We start from the raw sequence: 17,732 nt of genomic DNA on the forward strand, positions 1-17,732 counted from the left end.
ACATTCAGTACTAATAATGAAGCATTAGATTATTGATGTAGGTATTTAACAAGTGTAAATGATGAACTTCAACTTGGGTTCTCCATTTCATTCAAGGATTAAGTAACATAATTACAAAAATATAATACAATGATAATGAATACTCTAGCAATTCACAAAAAATATCTAAAGTTCTAATAACCCTAAGTCTAAACGTTATATAAAGAATAATGAATGAAACTTAATTATTGAGAGCTAATGTGTGAAAGGAACCATGTAATGTCCATATATCTGGTGATGAAATGTACATACAAATCCTTCTATTTTTGGTCTAAAACATTGAACTACACTTTCTTTTCATTAGGAGTTTGGTCGATTTTTCCTCTTCTTTGGGCTCCATGTTTAGATTATTTTAGGTAAATGAAGGCTCTGGGTAATTCTTCCTATGTTATAAGGATTAGACTAAGTAAAACGACCTACTTTAGGCATAAAACTATGAATTGTAAAAGCCAATAATATGGGGAAAAGACCTAAATTACCATAACATAAAAGTTGTTGAAGGCAACCCAAGGAGGGACCCACCAACCAAAGGTCAAACTAAAAATCATAGGTAGGGTCTTCGATCAAGTTTTTATGACCCGGTTTCACTAAAATGAGTGTAACATTTTACCTGGCAATGGAAATTCTCAAATTCGTTGGCTTTCGAAAGACGATTTAATTTTCTATCACTTGGTAGGTCAGGGGGCACCTTATTCCTTTAATGCTTAATTTTATGACAATTTAAAGTTGACCTATCAACAATTTCCCTCTAAATTCCTGTTTACCCTCACTTAAAGTCCGTAGGTCCAACAACAGACCATATACGTCAACAATGGTTGGATCCTAGATCATAAATATTTGGTCCTCAGTGATGGGCTTCACCTACAGTCCACAAACCGTCGGTGGATTCCATGATTCATGCAGTTGGTATGGAAAGCTAGATGATTTCAATTTTCTCAAATGATAGGTGTTACAATATCTCCCCCTTGGGAACAATCGTCCTTTAATGAATTCTAAACAAGGATTTTATAGAGGGAAAAAGATGCAACCCCAACCACTAAGTACGAGAAACTCATATCTTATAAAATGGTGTTCCAATGAGATGCACATATGTTGAAAATGCTAGAATAACTGAAGGAACAAGGAATAAGACTGAATTTATGAAACACAAAACTAAGATATTAGAGAGGAAACTATTAGGTCAAGCTGAAAATTTCACGCCCCGAGGCTACCTACTCGACGCGGACATGGGACATAGGGTAAAAATGAGTTCAATCTAACCTCGTTGACATATCATAAGCATACTTAAATAAATTGAAGTAAAGAAAGATTTTGAGAAATCTAAATCATGTAAACTTAAATGAGGAGTAGTACCCACATACTATTTGAATAATAAAACTTATAGTTTTGATACAAATTACAAGTCCAACTCTAAGACCAAATCTAAAGCTAACTATGTCTGAAATAAAACCTTTACTAGCTATGTTTGCAAAAAGTGAAACTAAATCAAAGAGTACTCACCAGCAATGTTGCTAAATTTTAGATCAGGAACCAGTCTATGTGTGATCTGGCTTTGAGGACCTGAACCTACATCACGAGATGATGCAGCCACACAGTATGTGTTAGTACTTGAAAAGTACTTAGCATGCAGGATAGAGTAAAGATGAATAATCACATAAATGAACATGTGAATAAATTAATAATATGAGTTGAACATGATAAGGATATTGAAAGTACTGCACATGACTAAACTGAATGCAATGACTAAGTTATAACATATAGAGGCTGAAAATAGAACTATATTCATAACATTCTAATGTTATAGGATTTAATTGAACTGTGACAACTACTAATAACCGACATAAACCACATATGATAAATGTTAATTCTGATGTACACTCCCTACTGAGATGACCCATTATAATCTGTCACAGGTATAATGGAACATTGTCATGATCAGTAAAAGTATGCCAACGTAAGGGACTTACAACCTACGGGGCACGTAGTTGTGTCACTTGGTGTGAACGACCCTAGTCCACTTAGGATTAAGCTTCTCCTGATTAGTTAAATAATTAACAAAATAAGACTGATGTTTTGTGATACTGGATAGTCAAAATTATTTATTTGAAAATTAAGAATACAACATTAATATACTAATATTGATCATTCGAAAACTGAAGCATGGTAATATACATAACCTAACATGTGTTATTCATGAACTAAAAGAACAATATAGCTACAGTTCACAGTTTATGCATGAATCTGGGGAAAAATAGTACTACAACATGATAATATTATTTGGATCATTCTAACAGCTAAAACCCAACAATTTATAACATTCAAGAAAACCTAGCTGCAAAAGATATTAAAGGAATCAATAATCTTATTGAAATCTAGGGACCTAATGGGTAAATGGAAGCCACAAGTAAAATTCCATATACCAAGTGAAGAATGCTACAAAGAACCTTTCGGTTTTGCGATTGAACTAATGAAGACTCGATGTGTTCATTGGAAGGAATTGGTTGCCTCTTTCTCCTCTTTATGCTCCATTTTTTTTATGTTTTTTCATAAATGATCTAACTTAGGTAAGTTATAGTTATGTTTCTAGGATAAAACTAACACAAAATATGTATTATAGGAGTTAAGTGACGTCGTTTAGGGGTCAAATGCGTAAGAAAAGTTCCAAAAGACCACTGACTTAACTATTGTCGAAATCTCCAACGGCCGTCAATCAACTCACGAACCATGCTTTTATTATGAGGGTATGATCCATGGTTCGGATATGATCCATGGTTCATGACTCACGAACCATGCTTTTATTATGGTGTAGTGTCCTAGTCGTCAAAGGATTTTAGATATCTAGGATGAGTTTCCCTTTCTTTCCGAATCTAATAACCCCTTTTATAGTCGAGACTTTCAAGAGTACCCAATCAGTAACTTTTAACTCTTGTTCCCTTATCCTCTCATCAGTAAAATATTTCTCGCAACTCTGATTATCTTAAGTCTATCTCTAATGATTTTACTATTTCCATAGAATCATCAACTAAATCTGGACTTATCAAGGCACCAACAAATTGATGACCTACATCTACGCCAATAAAATGCCTAATAAGGGACTATTTGAATGATGGAATGGTAACTATTATTTAAGGCGAACTGTAAGAAGAAGGTTATAATCCTAACTACCCTTGAAATCGATCACACAAGCTGTCAACAAGTCCACTATGGTCATAATAGTACTTTCTCCCTGCCCTAACTCTATATATGAAATGTTGTGGTAAGATAACCTCAGTACTAAGACCTTTGTTAATAGAGTTTCAAAATTGTGAGGTAATTTGAGGATCTCTATTTGATATTATATAAAAAGGAACCCAATGCTATAGGACTACCTTATTAATGTAGAACATGACTTTGTCCTCTTCTAAATCAGTAGTCTGGATTGCAAAAAACTAACAGACTTATTAACTATGTCAACAATAACCCAAATTGATTTAGGATATATGCGAGTACGAGGTAAACCTGTGACGAAGTCCATGTTTATCAATTCCCCCTTCCAAGTATGAACTTTGATTTCTTGAGTCATACCCCATTGTTTCTGATGTTTTACCTGGACTTTCTTACAACTAGGTCACTACTCCATAAAATCCTCTATATTTTTTTTCTTACAATTCCACCAAAAAACTTCCCGCATATCACTTTACATCATAGTAGTACCTTGATTAATAGACTATCTTGAGTTATGGGCTTCTGCAAGTATCTCTTGTCACAACTCTCCCACTAACCAACCTTACAACAAAGCACATCATCTCTCCTATGGGAGAAAACCTCAACTTTATGTTAATTGATTGCACCCTTAATTTGAAGCAACATCGGATCACTGTCTTTATTTTCCTTAACCTCCACAGCCAATGAAAATTATGACCTATTTTGAATTTTTACACCACCGTGTAATATACTTACAAGACGAACTCCTAAGGGAGAAACTTTGTGAACATTTTTCTCTAGTTCCTTAATTTCTTCCTCTATATGTGCTACACTAACCATCGATAGTTTTAAAAGAGAAGTTGTTACTATGTTGGCATTATTAGGATTGGGAATGCACAATTATATCAAAGTCTTTCAGGAACATAAGCCACCTTACTCTAGTGAAGATGCAACTAGTATGGGTGAACACATACTGGAAGTCTCATAGCCTCTGAACAAATCTACATGAACACCATAAAAGTAATGTCTTCAAATCTTAAGTGAAAATACCACTGCTACAACCTCGAGGTCATGAGTTTGATAGTTCTTCTTATCTATGTTCGCATTTCTTGAATCATATTCGATAACCTTAACTTTTTGCATTAACAGACAACCAAGGCCAACTACATAAAGAGAATCTTCCTGATCCTTGAAAGATTGGAGAGTATACAACTTTTTTTATCACTTAGTGCCACTTGTACCAGATGAATCATCCTACTGAGTCGGGCTACTTGTTGGTGTTGATTAAGTTGTAGATTGAGGTCTATCATTTTTACCTCATTGACCCTTTTTAGAAGGAAAATCTTTTAAATTATTAACATAATGACGACACCCAAAAAATCCTTCCTTTCCTGCAAGACACTCGCCCAGATGGTTCTTACCACACATTGGACAAGTTTGGTAGATTTTGGTGCCTAAAATACTGCCTTAACTCTTAGAGGTTGATGTCCTATATTTATGATCCTTTAGGTACTTGTAGGATTGAAAACTAGCTGATATAGGTGCTTGAGTAGAAGAATTCTGCTTAAACTACAAGCAATTTCCACAACCCAATTAATGTAGAGAACACTTATAGTTTTCCTTCTAGCATCCTAAATCTCCTTATCCTTCTCCCTAATTTTATTTCACTAAACTTTTTTAGCATGAGTCATGAGCGTAGATATGTTCATATCTTCTAGCAACATTACATTCCTACACTCTAATTTAAAAATAAAAGGTCACATAATATATAAGCTTGTTCATTTGACCCTTGGAATCAACAATCATATAAAAAGCATAACTAGATAGTTTGATGAACTTGATTCAATACTCTTGGATTCTCATAGATCCCTACCTCAAATTCATTAACTATTGAGTTTTTACCTCCCTTATCTCTCTTTGCAATAACCTATCCAGAAAGGTCTCACGAAAGTATTTGCCAAGTGATAGGAGTTCCATATCTACCCCTGTTCTGTTTGTGTTGGGTTTACAAGATATAATCTACTTTATTTAGTTGTAAGATGCGAACTAAGACCGATCATTCCAACATATATGCATCACCCCCAACATCTTCTATACATTATCAATGAAGTTCTGGAGATCCTCACCAATCAATGATCATAGGAACTCAGGCGGATTCATCCTAAAAAAATGTCCAACTCTAGCTATAGGTGACCCAACATTAGTATTTGTCGAAACTTGAGCCTGCTGATTGTTCTAGTTGGTCACAATCAAATCCAACAAATAGATAGCAATCCAAAATTAAACGTTTCAAACTTCTTGATCATGGACATGAGGAGGTGTGTTTGGATTTCTTTCATTCACATACCTTGTGTAAGTTGTAGGCATGATTGTAAATGCACAATGAAGAATTAGAATAATAACTTGGATCATACTTCACACACGATAAAAGTAACAAACAAAATTGAAGTTTGTTTTGAAAAACACCTTGTAGCCTCCTCATTAAATACGTTGCACTTCACACCCACAAAAAAATGACTATACTTATTGTATCTTTGTAAGCATACTAGGAATCTTCAACCTAATGCTCTAATACAAAGTTGTCACGCCCCGAAGCTACCCCTGGATGCGGACAATGGATCAAGGATCATAATGACCCTGAGCTAACCCTGCTGGCATATCATATGCCTACTTAAATTAATTGAAGTAAAGAAACATTGTACAGTAGATAAATCATCATGTCAACTTAAATGATGGGTAATACCTATATAAAATCTTAATACATGAAAGCGAAAAGTTTTAATATAATTGAGAAGTGAAATATTAAGACTAAAGTTGAATCTAACTATGTCTGAAATAAAGCCTCTATAAACTAGAAATGTTGGGAAACGCCACAGCTAATTCTAGCAAAATTGAAACTAAAGCTAAAAGCAATAAAGATAATTGTGTCACTAGTCCTCGAAGAATGAGAACTCACTATTGATTCTTCTAAAGTGAAGATTGGAAACTCTAGCATAGTTTATGCGAAAGTACTCGGAAGGTACTAAGTATACAGGATAGAGTAATGTTCAAGAATAACATTAGTTAGAGGAGTTGTATTTAGAAGTTTCCTTTTAAATTGTTTAGTGACAATAGTGTTAAATGTTGAAGGATCTTGGATAAAAAAAAATGGAGTGTTAATTTTTTATTTTAAAACATTAATGATAGATTGTTTTTTTATATTTTGTTTGATGTTTCAAATTGTAGGATAAATATCTTGGTAAGCATCTGCACATTTTTCATTTTTTGAATAGCATATTAATTTTACGAGTTTACTTTAGCTCTATATTTCATTTATTCACTATCATTTAAAGTTGAACTATCTTAATAATTTCCTTAGTTTCACTTTATTGACATGAATATTTTCGGAGCTATTTTGAGTGTTCATAAAAGATGTCTACTGTGAAAGAAGTATCATTTGAACACTTATCATCTTTATTTGATTTGAAAGCGGGCATCATTTCTTCTACTTTGTATCTCCCATTTCTCAGAATCTCATGTAATATGGACATGGCAGAGGAGCAAAGAGATCTGGATTTCCCATTTTAGTCATTACTTTATTATGATATTTTTACATTTTATCATGACACTTATTTCATCTTTGCCATTTCTAATTTTTTAAAACTAGCTACTTTGGTCTCTAATAGATTACATATATTAGGTTTCATGGAATTTTCATTTTCTTTCACACACATTTAAAGAAAGAAATTACTACACCTTGATTGGATTTATTTGGTTTCATACTAAAAAATTGACTAAAACCCTTCACCGTAAAGCTTTTGGCAATAAAACGCCCAATGAACAAGTTCTGTTGAATGTTTGAAACCATTACAAAAAGTGAGGGGGGGAAGGAGTGAGCTTTTACTAAAGATGGATAGGTTTTCAACAGCTTGGATAAATGTTTCTTTGATAAACTTTAGTTTTATTACATTTCATATTTGGTGCAAAAATATGAGGGACTCTATTTTAAAATTACAAATCATAAATATTTATAGCATATTCCTTTTCAATTTTCTCTTTTTAAAAACTAATCGACCTATGTTTTCGCCAACAAATCATTTTAACAAATTTTAAAGTATGTTTTTCTTTTTCATGATAATTAGAACTTTTACCTATAATTCCATAAATTTAAACACTAATTCAATGTTAACATAGCATAACTTTAGCAAAACAGATGTCGTAATTAACTAATATATTGTATATCGTTTGACCTCGAATTAAAATGGGTATAACATTAAAAATATTACTATAAACAAGGCAAGTACTAAGAAAATATTAACAATGGATGAGTTCAATAGTACCAAAATCTCGAAGGAGAATACAATAATTATAGCATTAATGCAGTTATAAAAAGCGAGTATCAGAAATCAAAATCATTAATTCATAACTATAATTTATTATTTAATATGTGGGATAGGTAATATTTTTTTATTAATAAATAATAACATTTTAACGTATTTTGTAAAGGGAATTTCTGAATGATTATGAAAACAAAATATTTAGTTTATCTAATTTAGGTTATTCTTAACGGCAATGTAACACCTCAGGTTTGAAAAAATAGAAAAAATTGCAGCTTTCTTGACCTACTGAAAGTACCACAGAAAGCCACCAATAGTCCATGGTAAGACACACACTTCGTAGCTGGGCTACGCCATTGAGGACCAAATATTTATGGTTTTTGATTCAACACACGGTAGAAAGACCAATAAGTTGTTGTTGGGTCAACTTCAAATTATAATAACCCTTAACATAAAAGGAATTAGGTAGACCATTACATACAAAATGATAGATAATTATATTGTCTTTCCAAATCCACCTAGTTTTCAAAAATCTCATCTCCGAGTAAAAGGTTATGCTCATTTTAGTAAAGCTATTTCAGGCACACTTGACCGACGGCTCCACCAACTATTGGTAGATCGACCTACGGATGATAGGTCCCTTCATGGGTGGTCTTCGATAGCTTTTATGTTAGGGTCATTTAGGTCTGTTTCCCTTGCGTTGATCACTTAAACATCGGCGTTTCACGCCTAATCTATGTTGTTTAACTTAATTAAAACATATAACATAATCTGAATTACCCAGAACCCTGATTTACTTAAAATCATCAGAACATGGAGAAACAAAAAGAGTAAGAGTCAGCTAAAACAGCTAAGAATGAGTAGAAGTGTTCTTCAAAATTTTAGGCGCGTAACTGAAGGATTTCTCTCTATATTTCTTCACCAGGTTTGGGGTATTTCACTAGTGAATAGCTTTCACCCATTAGTTCTCAAAAATTCAGTCAGATTCTTGGTTCTCTATGTCATATTTAAACATAGTGTTCCTTGAACTTCATATAATTTTTGCTAATGAAACATAAATTTCCCTGCAACATTCTCTTAGAACGTCATCTTCAGAGATCTTGTAGAGTTAGAAATGGTAGATTTTGATAGATTTCTAGGCATTGATTTCATACATTCTTGTTATACCGGATTCAATTGTATTATAGGATCATTTGGTTTAAATTTCGAATGAGTCAGTGTTTGAACGGAAGGGTAGTAGCTTAGTCTCTATAGGTTTTATTATCTAATACCTTAAGGCCATAAAGGGGATCTAGAGGGTGATGTATCACATTCTAAGGAAAAAGGGAAGGAATTAGCAATAGATATTCATCATCTTGCTCAAATTGGAGTTATTCTTACAGACACTTCAGATGGTGGTGTGTTAAACCAAAATAGATCAAAACCTTTATTGGTGGTAGAGGATAAGGGAAAACATGAATGTGATTGTATATTATTTCAGTCTGAAGGTAGAGGGTTTCTCCTAAAGGTAAGATTTTCACTAATGTGTTCATAAGGTTGATGAGTAGTTGAAGGAGTCCTGAAAGACAAGTATCCTCAACTTTTGCCTTTCGATTCCATTTCTATAACACCCCCTATCTTAAAATAGACGTCGTTGTAGATTTCATGAAATTGCATGTTCAACCCATTGCTGCTACCCACGGACCGTAGGTGACACACGACACGTGTTGGTGGTCAGTGGTTTGCATATGAAACCCTCTATAAACATAGAGACAAAAATCCTTTTAGGTATTGACCAATGACCGAGCCGATTGACCCAAGGTCAGATCACGGACCTAGGTCCATGTCCGTATATCACACCCTTAAAATTCAATCGCCAATCATGACTGACAATTGAACAACAAGGATCGTTTGTCCATCGATAGTCTATAGATTTCGTCCATCGGTGGTCCCGAAATTAGCTATGTCAATTAGTTTTTTTCTTATGTGTTAGACCAATAAACTACGTCATTTAGCCCCTAATCTACATAGGTTTTGTTAGGTTTAGCCAAGAAAAATCACTACAACTTACCTAAGTTACATCATTCAAAAAATTATAGAAAATTAGTGCTTAACAAGGAGAACGAGGTAACCGAACCCTTCCAAAGAATGTAGCAGCTCTTCATTAGTCCAAACAGAAATACAAAAATTTCCCTATGAAATTCTTAAGTCGGTATGTGGGATTTCACTAGTGGGTTCCTTTCACCCATTATGTCCTCAGATTTAAGTCAAAATCTTGATTCCCTTATTATCTTCAAGACCTAAGGTTCTTGAATGTTAGGAATTGTTGGCTTTTACCTTTTAGAATGATCCCAATCATTTCAACATGATGTAGTATTGTTATTTCCCATATTAATACATAAAATCGGAACGTTATCCATGTAATTCCTTTAGGTCATGAATTACACATGCAAGATCAATTTTTCGGTTATGTGTAATAATATGTCTTAGTTTTCCACTGCATTTTTATGTGTATATTAATGTTTTATCTGAGATAGCAAGTCAGTACTTTGAGCTATCAAGTATCTGAGAACTTTATTCATAATATTTAATTAATTCCTCAATTAGGAAAATCTTAATAAAGAGTGGACTAGGCTCAGTCACCCCAAAATTCTAGAACTATGTGCCACGTAGGTTGTAAGTCCTCTTTGTGGGCATTATTTTAGTGATCACACCAACATGACTCTATATCTCTGGTAGGGTATAGTTTTTCCTGTCGGTGGTGTGTCTACCAAGACACCACATTTAATGCATGTTGATTTATGTTGATTATTAGTAGTTCTTCCAGTTCATTATATCATGTTGCATTGACCACATTATCAGTACAGTTCAGTTTCAGCCTCTATATGTTATGAATTTGTCATTGCATTAAGTTTAGTCATGTGCAGTATTTTAAGTATCCTTATTATGTTCACCTCATATTATTACTTTATTTCTTGTTCAATTATGTTTTTGTGTGCATAAAGAGAAGATAGAAATCTATAGAGCATGATTATATCTCTTCTTACACGAATTGTTTTTTAAAAAAATGTAACCATCATTACTATCTAAGCAAGAACAATGTTTGTCGCGTTTAGACATAATTTTACATATGAGTACATGAGCTGCAAAATTTTATCAGAAATATATCAAATGGACATTTAACTTTGACCTACAAACTGATTTAAAGTGAAGATTTAGTCACAAAAAAAACCATTGTTCAAGTAAATGGCCCGCTAAAATATATGGAATATAGCCTAAGGTCTACACAAAGCTCGTAGGAGAACCAAGTTTATTATGCAGTCACATATAATTAGAGATGATAATTAACTTACTTGTAAGTAGTGATTTTTTAATGAAAAAAAAAACAACTTGTTATTTTGACAGAGAAATAGAGAAAGGGAGAGGTGGAATATCACCTGGTATTTATAGTGATGAACTAGGGTTCTTCTTATTGAAGTTTTAATCGTTAAAATTCAAAATCTGTGTTTGGGATTCTTCGTACTAGACATTTCAAAAGTACTACAAGATTATATGTAGTTTATCTTTATTATGTAAACGGTATAGTTCAAACTTCTTGTGCTAGTGCATTTTTTATGTAGTTACATGGGAGCAAGTAAAGATATATGTTCTAGACTGACTGAAAAAAGCATATTCTCTAAATTGTTAAGTCTATTTAATTCTCAATCCTGAAATAACTATTATGATATGTATATATTAGTGATAACTTTGATTTATTAAAAGGTGAGATTCGTAAATCTGTTAAAATGCTTGGTAGATTGGATGAAAGTAATATAAATTTGTGAAATAATAAGTTGGTTAATTAAATTCATGCCTTGATATGGAGATTGATTGATATGACTTTTTGACAAACAAATCAATTTTTATCCTGTGAAATCTTCCAAATGAATTTATAAATCCGACACATCAAATAAGTTAAGTAGTGCTCTAACGAAAATTAATAATTAAGTTAAACTTTTAAGTAATTTTACATATTAAATTGTATTGGAAAATGCATAATTACTCCCTCAACCTATGTTTCAAATCTCAAAGACACACTTATACTATACTACGGTCATATTATTTCCTAAATTTATTTTCTAAATAATTTTCCACCCTTTTCAGCCTACTTGTCAGTATCTTCTAGGCCTAGCGCGAGTTGATATTTTTTTCAAGGTAGTTCCACGTATGCCTTAATGGTAGAGAACTAGAGCTTGAAGTTTGAGTTGGGGCTTTAAAATACTTTTTATTTATATATTTTCTTAATTTTCTCATCTTTTCTTATTTTAGGATTGGTTAGGTTTGTCATTTAAGAAGCCTGGAAACTATTTCAATTCAATAAATGGGCTTGATGCTCAATTTAGATTTTTCATTTACAAAAATTCTATCGTCCCTATCATGCCTACATTTAAGTAGGACTTAGAATTCTATTTTTTTGAGAAAAAAGGATAATGTCATTTTTTTTGTTTTAAAGAAAAAACTAAGTTTATACTCATTTTTAAAAAGAAGAAATCTCTATAAATAGGGATCTCGTAACCTAGAAAATAGATGAATTAATTTTATGTCATACTTGTCTATCAAAGTTTGGAGAGATTTCCTATTTGAACTTGATATCATAATAGAAGACTGCAAAGTTGATGTCTATCTTGTGGATTCCTATGAAGGTCTTTTTAACTTGGGGATTTTATTGAATATATATACTCGGTTTTTGAGAGGTAACTATTACATTAAATTTAAGTAAGGTTATCTGTTCAAGCATAATATGATATGATACACCAATTGTCTGAGGCTTATTACGCTCAATGATTTGCTTATACTTCTCGTTGTTGATTTTCAAGAAGCATTTTCCTCTTTTCTATCCGGCCAAATATTGTCTAATGATATATCAATGACCTTTTTCTCCATAAAGAACCCAAAGTACATACATTGAGATGCGATGAAATCATGTTTTGATGATTGACAAAAACTAAAATAAGACCAGGTCCTTAGCAAGTGTGTGGAGGAACTAGGTTTCAGTAGTTTAAGTTCCTACGACAAAAAAAGATATTTAGTGGTAACATATTTTCTTTTTAACAACAATAGTGATCAATTATTATTGGTAAAAACTATGTTACAAAGTATAATTTCGGACTTACTTCCAAATTATTTCCCTTTCCGAGTCTCTCTCTGCAAGCTGCCACTGAACATTTAGCTGTAATTGGGTTAATGTTATTTCATCCAAAGTATGGTAGATTATAAATATATCATCTAGGACCTAATATAATAAGTTTTTATAAACTTATTATATAAAATGTACAAATATAGCACATAGACCTAACTTAACTCACGATTTATCTCATTAATGAAGATTGTCCACATCATTTAACCAAACCATCGTTCAAATCCCCAACTAATGTGGGGCTCTTAGTACTTCTAACACACCATATATTAACCCTTAAAGTGAATCACAAAAAAGGATGACCTTAACTATGATACCATGTAAAGAATGGTACTTTGGTCTAACTTAACCTCAAAATCTACATCATGAGACAAGGATTGCTCAAATTCATATAAGCTAACAATTTCGTTTTCAAACGAATCTGGGATTATTACCTACTCTAATACATGTTTCACAATCAACCCAACTTGAGCGTGGAGCGGGCACGGATACCAAATAATGATGAACCTTGTATAGACTTAAGTAATAATCCTCCTCTAACTAGCTTACTTTTGCGGTTGAAGTATACAATCTTTACACGGTACCCTAGTCATATCCTTTTGAACTCTCAATCCATAGTCCAATTGGGCTTAGGCTCGGGCTTGGTAATGTAGGTGGGTGTTAGAGTTCAATATTGGTAATTGACAAATAGGCTTCTTATATTGACTTGATGTGTCATATCTTTAAATAAATATAATTCATGAATTGATTAAGCACACTATTAGTCATTTTGATTTCTTAATGAGAATGATTTATTATATGGCCACATATCTAGTTCATTAATTGTTTAGAACAATTTACCGAATAACTTTGCAGATTTCCCAAAAAAATATATACTATGTAAAACCAACATGTTTTGTCATAGAGATTCAAGTCTCATGCAATATCTAATTCTGGTGTAATGTTCCTAGAAATGAGTAAAAAAAACATGCCTAGTGGTTGATTACCCTAATGCAGATCAATTGAAATTGGTAATTATAAGAAACTTGGTTGAGTAGTCCAGATTTTTGTATAATGTTCACGTACTTTATTTAGAGATATATGACTTGTTGCGTGAAATAAAACATAGAAACAATAGGTTTTTTTATATACTTACCTTACGATAGTCAACGTGTATATTGACATTATTAGTTGTATTTCTTAGAAGTTACATTAGTGTTCTAGCTCTTGATATTAATATAGAACAGGGTATACACATGGACCCTCTTGAGTTTATTGATCATTATGATCTCAACTATGGAAATTTTTTGACTGGTAGAGATATGAGTGCTAGAGATATATTGTTATGGAGGGAGCAAAGTTTTCTTTCCCTTGTATGTATATTAAGAAAGTACATAGGCATTGGCGCAAATGACATAGCAAGGAACGTTTGGAAGGTTTCCCAAACTTTGTGCAACTTTGTTTTTCGGTCCAGATGACCATGTTTTAGGATTTTTTAGTCTTGATTGACCGAAAGTAAGTTTATTTTCTAGTACAACGTCTCCCAAGACTTTATCACGATCTATACGATTATGATACTAACATCAATGTGTACAAAAATTTTGCATTTCAGGACACAGTTTATTATCCCACATAGTGCTTCAACCCAACATTATCTTGTTTCCATAAAACACCCCCCCCAACACAATTATGTAACGACTTCTCAATAGGCGTATATTGCTGGAAAGTTGGAAGACATTAGAAGATTTATGATCTAAGATACTATTTTGTTGAAGTTTAAGTCTTGATTATTTCACTTGATGTTTGTATCATACACGTATAGATCATGATATTATTTTGAAGAAAGTCGTACCAAAAGAGGTGTTTGCTGCCCATCAAGATTGGAAATCCTATACAATGCAATTTGGATCTAAAACAAAGTTTTCCAAAGTTTAAGAAATCCTCCGAGATCTGCTTACTTTGTCAAGTGCTGATGATTATATACTTTCTGAAAATGCATAAAAGGGTGAGTAAACCTTACTTCCTCCATAGCATATTTCACTACTACTGATATCCCGACCAGCCAAAAGATTTCCATAGCTGAGAAAATAATGAGTAATAAAGTTGGGAGGGTCCATTTGTATACCCTCTTCTCTCTTTGTATCGAGAGGTAAAACACTACAGTCACTTATGAGAAAATAGACTGAATAATCCCAATAAATATGTGGATTACCGTAAGATAAGGACATGAAACTATTGATTCTTAGTTGAATTTCACGCCACAAACCAGATCGCTTTTATTAAAAGTAAGTGAACTTTTTAGAACAATTTCGAATTTTCAAAAAGGTTACTTATGGTTACCAATTTGTATTGATATGCATTAGGGTAATCAATCACTAGGTCGATTATTTCTAACTCATTTCTTGGAGGATTTGGATATTGAATCAATTGATGCTCTCAAAAAGTTAAGTGATTGAAAACACGGTAATACCTAATTCTCTCAGACTCAAGAGAATCAGACCATTAAATGAGCCAGAAATCTCTATGCCAAAACATAACGCCATCACAAATTGGGTGATAGAGTTAACAGAGATTTACGGGAATTGTGTAATATATATCCTATGATGTACTAAATAGATGACTTGTGTAGAAGTGACTTTTTACTGTACAGACAATGTATTTGAAAATTTAGGATGAGATATCCTACGTTTAAAATTCTGTGATAGAAGTTTACAATGAAAAATAAACATCAATGGCTTGTGGGATATAATATTCATGACTATATCATACGATATTTTCGCATAGACCTATGTGCTCCTCCACTCTATTGTCGTTTGTCATGCGCTTTATTATTTTTATTTTCTTTTAGAGTCTATTAAGGAATACAATAGATGTTTTTCCCTAAAAAAGGTGGTTCTAAATAGTGTAAAACATTATTCGGGACCTATAATAACATATTCTCATTAAGATATCAAAACAACAAATGATATTTATTTTTCAAATAGGGTATTTATAGAAGATACTGGAACAAAAGGATTAGGAAGAAATCAAAACAATGTATTTTATTTGTAGATTCAGTTGAACAATCAATAAACTAGATATAAGGACATCCAATAACTTATTCTCATTAACAGATCAAAATAACAAATGAGATATTATTTTAAAATAGGGTACTTATACAAGACATTAGAACAAAAAGATTTCGTAGAAATCAAAACAATGAAAATTAAACTAAATGGCAATCGATTCTGTTGTGGATAATTATTGAGGAAGAAAAACAATATCAATAAAAAAAATGACAATATTTAAAGTTATGAATGAGAATCAAGAAAGAAATCAATAAAATCAATAAAAATATACAAAAATGTTTGCATGTTACATCCTGAGGGTACCCCCTGGACTTAAACACTGGATATAGGATGACACGTGACCCAAAGTTTACCCTGAGATGGCATATCATAAGCATTCTAAAACAAAAATGAATAAATACTATGGGGAATCTTAAATAGTGATAACTTAAAGTGGGGTATACCAAAATCTGATCTAAATATAGTAAAGACTATGATTTTAATAATAACCGGGGGATTAAACTCAAAAGAAAAACTGAATATAGTACTTTTTCTAAAAAACGTCTAACTGAATAATGTTGTTCGTACATGGAAAAATCCAAAAATAGATAAACTAAAAAACAAAATGAAAAGACAAATTGAGAGCATGTATATTGTCCTCAAGTATGACGACTCACAACTGATAAATCAGGAACCAATCTATATGGGCTCTTTATGGTTAGTAGACAAACTGATATCATGAAAGGATGTTACGGAAAGGATGTGTCAGTACTTTGAATGTACTGAGCATCCATGATAAATAATAAAGCTTAATAAAATACCTAATTATAAAAATCAAATGGAGAAATAACGTAATGAGAATTTAATGTAACTGCTAAAATATACTGAAGGATAAACTAAATCCAAAGACCAAGTACTAATACTAGACATGACATACTGGGAATAAATGTTGCAATATTACTGAAGACCTTTTAAATACACTAGCATCTCATTTTGATATATACCCTTAACAAACATAAAACCACGAGAGTTGCGCATGGAGTACAATATATACAACCAACTGAGAGGACCTTATATACCTTGATAGGGGTATAAAGGCATGAGTGATGTGATCACTAATGCTAACGCACAACATAGGAGACTGATAAACCTACAGGGCACAAAATTCTTGGACTACGAGGGTGACTGATCATAGTTCAATTTTGTATTAAACCTATTGCCAACTACAATGTTTATACTACAACACATCTGAAATAAACTAGATATTTAAACATGTTGATATTCTAACTGAAAACTCATCATTAAGTAATGATAAGAAAAGATTAAAAACAGACGCATGTATATATCTATAAGTGTACTAGAATGTGCAATTCATCAAATAAATAGCCTACATAACAAGGGTTCTCAATTTAATGCAAGGACTTAAAGACATAGTTAAGAAAACATAATACCCTGTCAATAAATACTCTAACAGCTAATTCACAATAATTATATTAAGTTATAGAAATCCTAAGTCCGAACATGATATAGAGAATTAAAAATTTAATTTAATTCTCAGGACCTACTGGTTGAAAGTAACTAACTAGGGAAGTCCTACATATGCAATGACGAAATTTATGGAGAAATCCTTTGATTTTGGGGATGAAACATTGAAGAACATAGTTTCTTGTTCTTGGGTGTTTTGGTCAACTTTAGTCCTTCTTTTTGTTCCATGTTTTGATGATTTTTGGTGAATGAGGGTTCTGCATAAGTCTGTCAATGTTATGAGGCTTAGTCAGTGTAAAACAATGTAGTTTAGGCATAAAACTAGGAAATTGAAGTGAAAAAACTAATGATAAAGATACCTAAATTACCCTAACATAAAAGGTGTCGTAGGCCACCTGCGGAGGGACCTACCTACCGTAGATCTAACTACTAACAATAAATTGGGTCGTTAATTAAGTCATTCTGGGAAGGCTTCAATAAAATGAGCATAACTTTTTACCCAAACATGGAATTTTGCAAATTCGATGG

The sequence above is a fragment of the Solanum lycopersicum genome, chromosome 4 (assembly GCF_036512215.1).
Source record: "Solanum lycopersicum chromosome 4, SLM_r2.1".
Taxonomy (NCBI): domain Eukaryota; kingdom Viridiplantae; phylum Streptophyta; class Magnoliopsida; order Solanales; family Solanaceae; genus Solanum; species Solanum lycopersicum.